Source organism: Geospiza fortis, unplaced genomic scaffold (assembly GCF_000277835.1).
Source record: "Geospiza fortis unplaced genomic scaffold, GeoFor_1.0 scaffold213, whole genome shotgun sequence".
NCBI lineage: Eukaryota > Metazoa > Chordata > Aves > Passeriformes > Thraupidae > Geospiza > Geospiza fortis.
In genome coordinates, this window is record NW_005054399.1 from 2,402,860 (window position 1) to 2,411,799 (window position 8,940).

The window sequence follows — 8,940 nt, forward strand, 5'->3', positions numbered from 1 at the left end:
CAGCTGCGGTGGGTATCTTGCCGCTGGTCCGAGCAGCCGCGCCGTGGGAAGAGCCCTCTGGCCCTGCCAGCTGCGTGCCCGTGGCCCTGGAGTGCTGCTCCTGCTGCCAGCGTCCTCTCAGGGCAGCAGACCCTGCTCAGGTGACAGCGCTGGGCACGCATGGCAGCGCCCTGGGGATGGGACCGGTGCTGCTGCCGTGCTCTTTGCTCATGGTGCTTGATGCTCTGGATGGTTTTTAGCGGTGAAAATACCCATTTTTCTGTTTCATTCCTCTATGTGCTACCATTAGGGAAGTTGCAACTAACTGTTGTTTGGGAGTTGTGAGCGTGCAAAGAAGGAGGCTGTTGAGAGCTGTGCCTTGAAGTCTGCTAACCAAGAACGTGTGAGTCGGGGGCTGATTTGGGGAGTGTGTTTCAGGAGTACCTGCTTGTCCTCTCTTGCTCGGACTCGCTGGTGTTTGGCCCTGGGTGTTGGTTCCATCCAACAGCCCCTGCCCTGCCCGGGCCTCGCGCCTGCCCCAGGAGCTGTTGGAGCACAGGGCTTGGTTCTTGTGCTGTGGCATAAAAACACCCTGCCGTGGCTTTGGATGAAATCAGGCACAACTGTTTTAAAAGTGCCCTAGGCCTGCTTTGCCTCCTGGAACAGGGAGAAGTATTATTCCTGGCACAGGAGGCTCTGGCTGTGTCAGAGAATCAGAGGGTGGGTGGTAGCCTCCACACCATCAACTTAGAGACACTTAAGGGAGTGTCTCTACCACTTTTAGGGGTATTTTTCTTGCAGAGTGACTTGCAGAGGAGATGTTCAAATGCATGAAAAGAGTGAGAACGCTGACACAGTCTTGGGCCCTCTGTGTGCAGTTCAGCTGGGGTGCACAGCAGGAAGAGGCTGGGTCCCAAAGTCAGCTCTCCCTTGGCACTGCTGGATGGTGGGATGTCCTAGAGGGTTCTCTGAGGTGGCAGTGGCCTTTGGCACGCTCAGTAATTTGCATGGCCAGACCTCTTCCCTCTCTTCTCTTTGCTTCTCCTGTGCCTTTTGAGGCAGCTGCACCCACCTGTCCTGCAGGGGGTATTCCCTGGGACCCTGGCTGTTTGCCTTCTCTCAGGATGCCTGCCACAAGGGCCACGTGTGGCTCTGGTCTTTTAGGAGAGGCTTTTATGGGAGAGCACTTGGAAAGCTGATCACTCTCCGAGTCCAGTCTTGGCAGCACCACGGGCCACTCACCTTGACCTGTCACTGCTCCTGAGGTGGTGTGGCAGGAGAAGGAATTGTGGATTTCTCCTGAGTAATAGCAGGAAAAACGGTTGTGAAAGCAGGATTGTCTTCTGGCAGTGGAGCTGATAGAAGGGGGAGCAGCTCTCTTTCTAGGCCAGGCTGTGGGAGCAGAGCTGGGACACGAGTGACAGCAGGAGGAAGAGCATCAGGGCCAGGGATTAAATTAAGGCCATGTTCCGCGGGTGTTGAGAGCAGAACTTTGCTGTTTGCAGGCACTGCTGACGGTAAGCCAGTGCTGTTCTGCTTGGGATGGAGCTGGAGCCCATCCATCTCCTACCTGCCAGGCCCCTGGAGGTTTTGAAAAGCCTCTTGCTGGAGGGAATCTGGTCCCAGTCGATCCAGTTCAGCACTGAACAGGGCCAGCAGCCTGGGTCCTGCTCCAGGACTGTGTCATTGTGTCAAGTGCTGTTCCCTTATAGAGGTCAATTGCTTCCAATATGAAATTAATGTTTCTAAAGACAGTTAAGTTGCTGAACCTGCTATTAAATTCAGTTTTTAATTAAACTTTTTCTCAACAGCAGATTTGCACGCATCATTTACACGTGTAAACAATGGGCTCAGATTGGAGAAAGGCAAAGATCAGTATTTTCATTCTGGAAACTGCTGCTTCTCCCAAAACAAGGAAAACATCCCTGCAGCTTGTTCTGCTTAGAGGGTGGAACATTCCTGATCTGCCTGGATGTAATTGTTTTTAAGGGTGTCAAGTGTTTTCACAGAGTAATTTTGGGCTTTCCCTCCAACAGTAATAGCCACTGACAGTAATATTTATTTGATAGGCAAAAGGCTCTTTATTCAGCATGCTTTCAAATCCATGTTTTATTTGCTATTTTTCCTCTTTTGGCACCAAATGTAACAGGGCAAAGGCACTTGCTAATTCCTAAATACTTCTCTACAGCTACTAAATGTCTTTTAGGACAAAGGACGATACTTATTTTTTTGCTCATTCTTGTATCTGTAGGCTTCTATCTTGGAAGAGAGGAAATTGTTTTCAAAGAAGCATGTCTTAGAGTCCTTGTGGACAGGGGCCTTTGAAGGGCTGATTTGTGGCATGCTTTTTACCCTCAGCTGGTTTTCCTTGGTAATGTTTTCTCTCTTTTTAAGTTGGTCTTCAGGAAATAACCCATGTCATGGGTCTCTGAACGATGCAGCTGCTGAAGCTAAGCAAAATGCAGTTCGAACACCTGGTTTGTGATAAATGGTTCCTGTGTAGTTGCAGGTTGAGGGGAGAGCCTGGCAGAGAGCTTGTGCACAGAGAGGGGAGGTCGGGGATGCTGGCAGAGCAGGGGAAAGCGGGGGCTGTCGAAGGCTGAGGTGGTAGGAAAAGGTCCTGGACTGGACTGAGAGGTGGGAGCAGAGGGCTGTGGTTCCTGGTTGGGAACAGAACGGGAGCACCGCGGCAGAGCTGGGAGTTGCTGGGTGTCTCTGCTGAGGGTGACTTTCCCACTGGTGCTGTGCTCCTTTGCTGTTTGCTTTAACAAGCCTTCTATTCCGATTGCTCAGTGGGTTTTGTTTTCCTGCCCAAACAAAGCTGCTGCTTTCATAACAGGGGCCGATATTGCAGCTTGTGCTTCCTCTTTCCCCTTTGTGATGGGGTGACAATGGTGACAAACATCTATTGTATAAGCAGGGTTTTGGGCTTGTTTTTTTGCAGGGAGCTGTCCCGTCCTGCCTGCAGAGCTCCTGGGAGTGTCAGACAGGGAGCACAGAGTGCCCTTTGTGTTGCAGCACTCGGAGGTGATGGTGGGGGTCAGCGGTGAGAAGGATTTTGATTTAAACTAATTGGGCTTGAAAAATTATGTTCTTATGCAAATCCTCTGCCTTCTGTGGAGTGTGGGCCTTCTGTGAATGATGAGGCTCTTACTGTTTTGAGACTTTCTCTGAGGCTCTAGGGCAGTTGACCACTGAAGCATGCCACTGTTTAACAAGACCCTTTGCACACCAGAGCTGCGATTGCATTTCTCATCCTACAAGAAGATGGCCTTGGCTGTGACCTGCAGCATGTTCAGCAAATACAGCACAGTCTCCCTAACTCAGTTGGGTTGGATTGTCAGAATTGGATCTGAACACAGAATGAATCCCTGTTGGTAGAGCAGGGATTATTGTGCCAGGTTAAAAGTGCTGCTTCCTTTTTTATTTATTTATTTTTAAACTTATGTTTGGTGTGAGATTTCCAGGTAGCTGTTTGAGACTCATTTCAAGGTGTTTTGGGAATGCATTTGGTGCAAATATCTCACTTTGGGACAAGCAATCTGCCAGCTGCGTCGGGCACTTGTTTGGGAGTTAATCACTAACTCCTGAGTTATGAAGGAGCTCCTGGAAGTGTTGACATGGTCAGGTCTTTGCCTCCTGTTGAAGGTGCAGGGAGAGCAGCTCTCATTGGGGGCTGCTGGGGCAGTGTGGCTGTCAGGAGCCTTTGGTCCTGCTCACAGAGCTGTCAGCCCCAGGCCCTTCTGATCCCCAGAGCCCTCGTGCCTTGCTAATGGGGCCAGTGATGTGTCAAATGTGATCTCCTGGATTGTAATGAATTGTCTTGCTCTCTGCCTAGCACAGGATCAGTTATTTTATTCTGGGTAGGGTCAACTGCTTATTCCTAAGATATTTTTGCAGAGAGCAAACTGTCCTCCCTCTCCAGAGAGGGATGGAAGAAAGGGACTTGAAAGAATAAATGTGAGACCCTTCACCCTTCCTTCTGGTAGCTTGGCTGTTGGTCCGTGGTGCTTCAGTTTCTGTGCTGCTCTGAAGAGGCTTGGAGTGGGTTAGGTAGTATGGGATGTTGAAGTGCTTGTTGCAGTTCAGTGCAGGTGCTTCCAGTGGTGGCATCATACTGAGGAGATTTGTCCTAGGGCTGCTCTGGGAGTTGGGGTTGAAACACTTTCCTTGAAACAAAAAGCAAGATACAAATTTTCTACATAATTTTTCTGATGGTGCTTGACATCACAGAAATGTGGTTCACTGGGATCACAAAGGTCTGGCAGTCCTGCCACTTTACACCTTTTTTTTTCTTTTAAATGTTCATTACCAATAAGATGTAAGTCCATTATTGCATATACGGTTTGTTTTGTTTTGCTTATTGCCTGTTTTTCCTTACAATTGCTTTACTCTCTTTCTACACACATACTCCTAAAGCCCTTGGGAAGGGTTTCCTGCAGCAGATCTGGTTGCCTTAAGGCAGCTGTCTGACTTACCTGTGAAATCCCAAGGCTTTCTGGGGATTTCTGTGTTGTCCTTCAAACTTTGATCGGAGTGAGCGCAGCATGAGGCTGGGGAGCTGAGGCTGAACAGCAGAGTCCAGAGGTCGGATGTGGTTTGCTGAGGGGGCTCTGCTAGAGGGGCCAGCAGAAATGTGCTGTGGGTGCTCCTTTCCAGAGCACAGGGTTGGCTGAGGCAGGACAAGAGACCCCAGTGTGGAACAGCTCTGCTGCACCACGGCCAGGTGGCCATGGGGGTTGGTAGGACCCTCTGTGAGGCTGGAGGGCAAGTGTACATCATTGCCAACATGTGTTTTTTGTCTTCTGAGCTTCCAGGTTTTTATTTCCGTGCTGCTTGTGCAAAATGACACATGGTGAAAGTATGAGAGCTGTGTGGTACCTGGCAACCTGTGGAAGCGGTGAGGGGGATGCATGTTCCCAGGCAGCTTAGTTGGATCTGTGCTGCCCTGTGCTTTGTACATGGCCACACTTCATTGGAGTGAACCCATTCTCCCTGCTATTTCAGCAAAGCACTGCTTAATGAACTTGTTTGCATATGGCTGTGTCACTGAAGTGAATGTTTGTTGTAACGTGCAAGGGGAGGCTTCTCAGAGTGGTAATGATGGGATCCCCCCATCTCAGTTTCTGTGTCCAGCTTGGGACCGGCAGCAGAGCCTGGAGAGAGCAGGAGAGGTGCAGGTGTGCAGCTCCTTGGTATGCTGAGCCCAGCCTTCCTGTCTGCCCTCTGTGCCAGCATTTACTGATAGTCCTTTACTGGACTGCTTCACGTTTGTGGCATTCTCCTGCTCCTCAATCTCTCATTCTTTTCAATCCCACCAGTTGCTCTACTAGTGTAGCAGGAGAACAAGTTCTTGCTGAGCGATATGGGATTTCTGCTCTTTGTAAGGGTGAATTCCCCCGGCAGCCAGCACTGGCTCCTGGCAGTGCCTCCTGGCAGCAAGAGCTGCCCTCCTGGGAAGGGCCTGCAGAGGAGTGTGCCAGCTGGGGAATGCAGCACCACATCCTGCCTCTGTGGCTGTGCACATTCTGCAGCCCGGGACAGCATCATCTGGGCAAACTTCACTCTCTCCTTATGGCTGAAGGAAGGTGCTTAATGAGGATTAACAGCCTTCAGTCTGGGAGGATGAGAGTAGCTGCTGGCATGAGAGGTGTTAGGCAGGGGCAGGGTGATGATGCTTCTTGTCTGGGCTTGTTAAACGTGGTGGAGAATCCCTCTGGTGCTGCTGTGCTGCTCCCTGTAGTGCTCCTCACGGCTTTGCTTCCTGAAGTATTCTCATAAGGGCTGTGCTTATTCCCCTCTGCATTGCCCAGGGCAGGACTGTGTGGGGACATGGGCTGCTGCCTCCAGAGCCCTGGTGCCTCTGGCTGCCCAGAGGGCAGGGGAGGAGAGTTTTGTCTTGCTCTGGCCGCTGTGACAGACCTCCTGTCATCAAAGCTCCCTTTTCCCTGTGTGATGCCTGTGCTAAGGCCAAGTCCACAGTGATCTCTTCTGCCCCTGAATGGAGGAGCTCCCTTCCTGAGCCCTGGGGCCTGAACCACACTGCTAGCTGGGTACTGGTCTCCCCAAAAAAGATCATCTCCAGAGAGGGGAAAGAGCTGTCTGTGTGTGAGCAGAGAGGGCAATTCAGGTAAATGGTTGTCTGCTGTAAACTTACTCAAGCACAAAACTGTGGTTGTGGGCTTGAACAAGAGAAATAAACGTGCTTGAGCATAACTCACTGTTGAACAGAAGATAAAGAAGAGCCTTTCTCTCCTGCTCATGTGTGTCATTGGGTCAGGTCTCTGCTAAGCTGACTTTGTATCTGCAAATCCTTCCACAGTTGCTCCCTAGCAGGGCCACACTGGAAAGTAGCAGGCTGGCATTTTTCCTCTAGTTGTCTTTGTGATCTGGAACAATAATAGCAGCAAAGAAGAGGCCAGTAGTTCAGCTCTGTTTTGATCTATTTATTGCATCTATTTAGAGCAATAGATGAATTATTATTAAACGTTCAGTGGCCTGGTAAAAATGGTAATGTGTCTTTGCTATAGATCTCCTTCATGGACAGGCAGGGACTGATAGGGTTATAGGGTGCTTGCATTAGGGGTACATAAGTGGGATTGCTGGGAAATTTTGATTTTCCCCCTTATCTCTTTGGATGGAGCCACTTCACTCAGGGTGTCTGTGTACTGCTGCATGCACATCTGGTGGAATGGAGGATCCACCCACCTCCTGCCAGGCCCACAAGGGCTGAGCTGAGGAAAGGGCTGGAGGTGCTGTGCATCGTGGAATGTGTTGGGTCAGAGTGTGTGAAAGTGTCAGAGTCCATGCCCACTCCTGGTGCCTCACAGCTGCACCAGAATTGTTCCAGAGTCATTCTTAACACCCTGTGGTGCTGGACAGAAGCTGGTCAGATGTGCCAGCTCTGCTTACAGGAGAATCAGATTAGGGGCAGAGGATTAATGGCTCCTGGGGGTTGGTAAATGTGGTGGTTTTCATGTGTTTTTAGAGCATTTGCATCCTAACCCTGTATCTGAATCCAGTTACAGTTGCTGATGTATTACTGCAGGACCAGCAAAATTAGGTATTGTCTTAAGTGATGAGCAAAAGAGGGGTGAAAGTTTAGGGTTATGGCAAGAGCAAGAAATCTTCTGCTGGGCTGGAAGGGCAGACTTGGAAAGTAAATATGGAGAGGTGCTGGGTGGCCAGTGCTCAGTGATGAGGTTCTTGCTTATTTGTCTGCTTTGCCTGTCAAACGTTCCTGGAGCTGTTCAGGAATGGCGAGTCCAGCTGCTGAGAGGCTGCAGTCCCCCATCCACAGCACAGGGCTGTGGGGACCCCCATGCTGTACAGCCCTGTCTGTAGCTGAGGGCTGTGGGGACCCCCATGCTGTACAGCCCTGTCTATTGCTGAGGGCTGTGGGGACCCCCATGCTGTTCTGCCTGCTGCCCTCAGCCCACCAGGGAACAGGGAGGTGTGTGGGGCTGTGTTTGGTGCTGACCCATCAGGCTGGGGGCCTGCACTACAGGAGTTCCTGGTATTTGTCTCAGTTGTTAAATTGTTAATTTGAGTCGGCACCTCTGTCTCTCTCAGATTTAATCACATCCCTCAGCACTGACTGTTCTGACTGTGTGTCCATTGTTCCCCCCACACCCTGCGTGTCTGGGGTTGCTGCCACAGCCCCTGACAGGGGCTGGGAGGAAGGCACACACACAGAGCATTCCCTGGAGCAGCAGTCACAGGGGTTTCAGCAGTCACAGACCCACCTGTAGCCCCTGACAGGGGCTGGGAGGAGGGCACACACACAGAGCATTCCCTGGAGCAGCAGTCACAGGGGTTTCAGCAGTCATGGCACTTGTAGCAGTGCTGGCAGGAGCTGTGAGTGGTGCTGGGAACACGCTGCTGATGCTGGAGTGTTTGTTTAGCAGAGCCTCTCGTGTGGAAGTTGCATCTGATATTTCGTAGTGCTTCCTGAATCACTTCCAACATCTTGTGATGTGCCTCCACAGGCAGCTCTTTATCCTTAGTCCACTCAGGCTGCAAGAGTGCTGAGGAAACCAGAGCAGTTATCATGGAGATGCTGCTGAGCCGAGCAGTGGCACAGATACAGAGCAGGGCACGTGACTGCTGTGCATCCCTGGGTTCCCTGTGCTTGGAACTGGTACAGGCTGGCTGCTCTCTGGGCACGCTGCATCACCAGGGACACCCATCAGCAAAAGCGAGGGAGGCTCTGGACTGGAGGGATGTGCCTCTGGAGAAGAGGCAATAACAAATACTAGCCTGGATTGCCAAAGTCCTTATGTTTCTGTACAGAACCCCTCCATGTCCCCTTTTAGAGGTGCTGGGGTCACACGAATGTGGTACAGAGTGTTGGCTAGGGACCACTCCCATGGTTCAAGCTGTGTGCACATATTTTATGTGGGAGAGTGCTGGTCCCTGCACAGCAAGGGCAGTAAATCTGCTGTCAGAAGGTCTGCACATATGTAATGAGAGCAGATTATTTCTGTTTCCCATTATTTTGCAGCCTTGAGACAGTGGACAGATTATAGAGCATAGAGGGTGTATGTTTATCAGTCCTTTCCTGCCTCTTTCATCACCACCCCCCTCTCTGGTGACCCCATTTTCTGAGGGATAAAGCGAGCAGCCCAACCTCATTTCTCAGATCTGTTGCAAACTCTGATTAGAGGGGTGGAGGAGCTCTGGCATGAGGCACATGTGCAGCCTGCTGGGCCCGGGCTCCTCAGCCTTCCCACCCATTCCTGCCCTGCAGGTGCTGTCTGGCCTCTGCCCTGCCACTGTCTCTCTTGGGGACCCTGCTCTATAAGTCAGAGTCCTGTGTGAACAGTTTTTCTCTCCACAGGTGTGCCAAGGATGTAGGTGCAGCACAGCATGGGATGGGTAATGCTCCAGCATTGGGAGCATTGGCTCTGGGATGCCATGGTTCCTTGTGTCCAGGGGAAGCTGCACCTCTCTGGCTGGGAT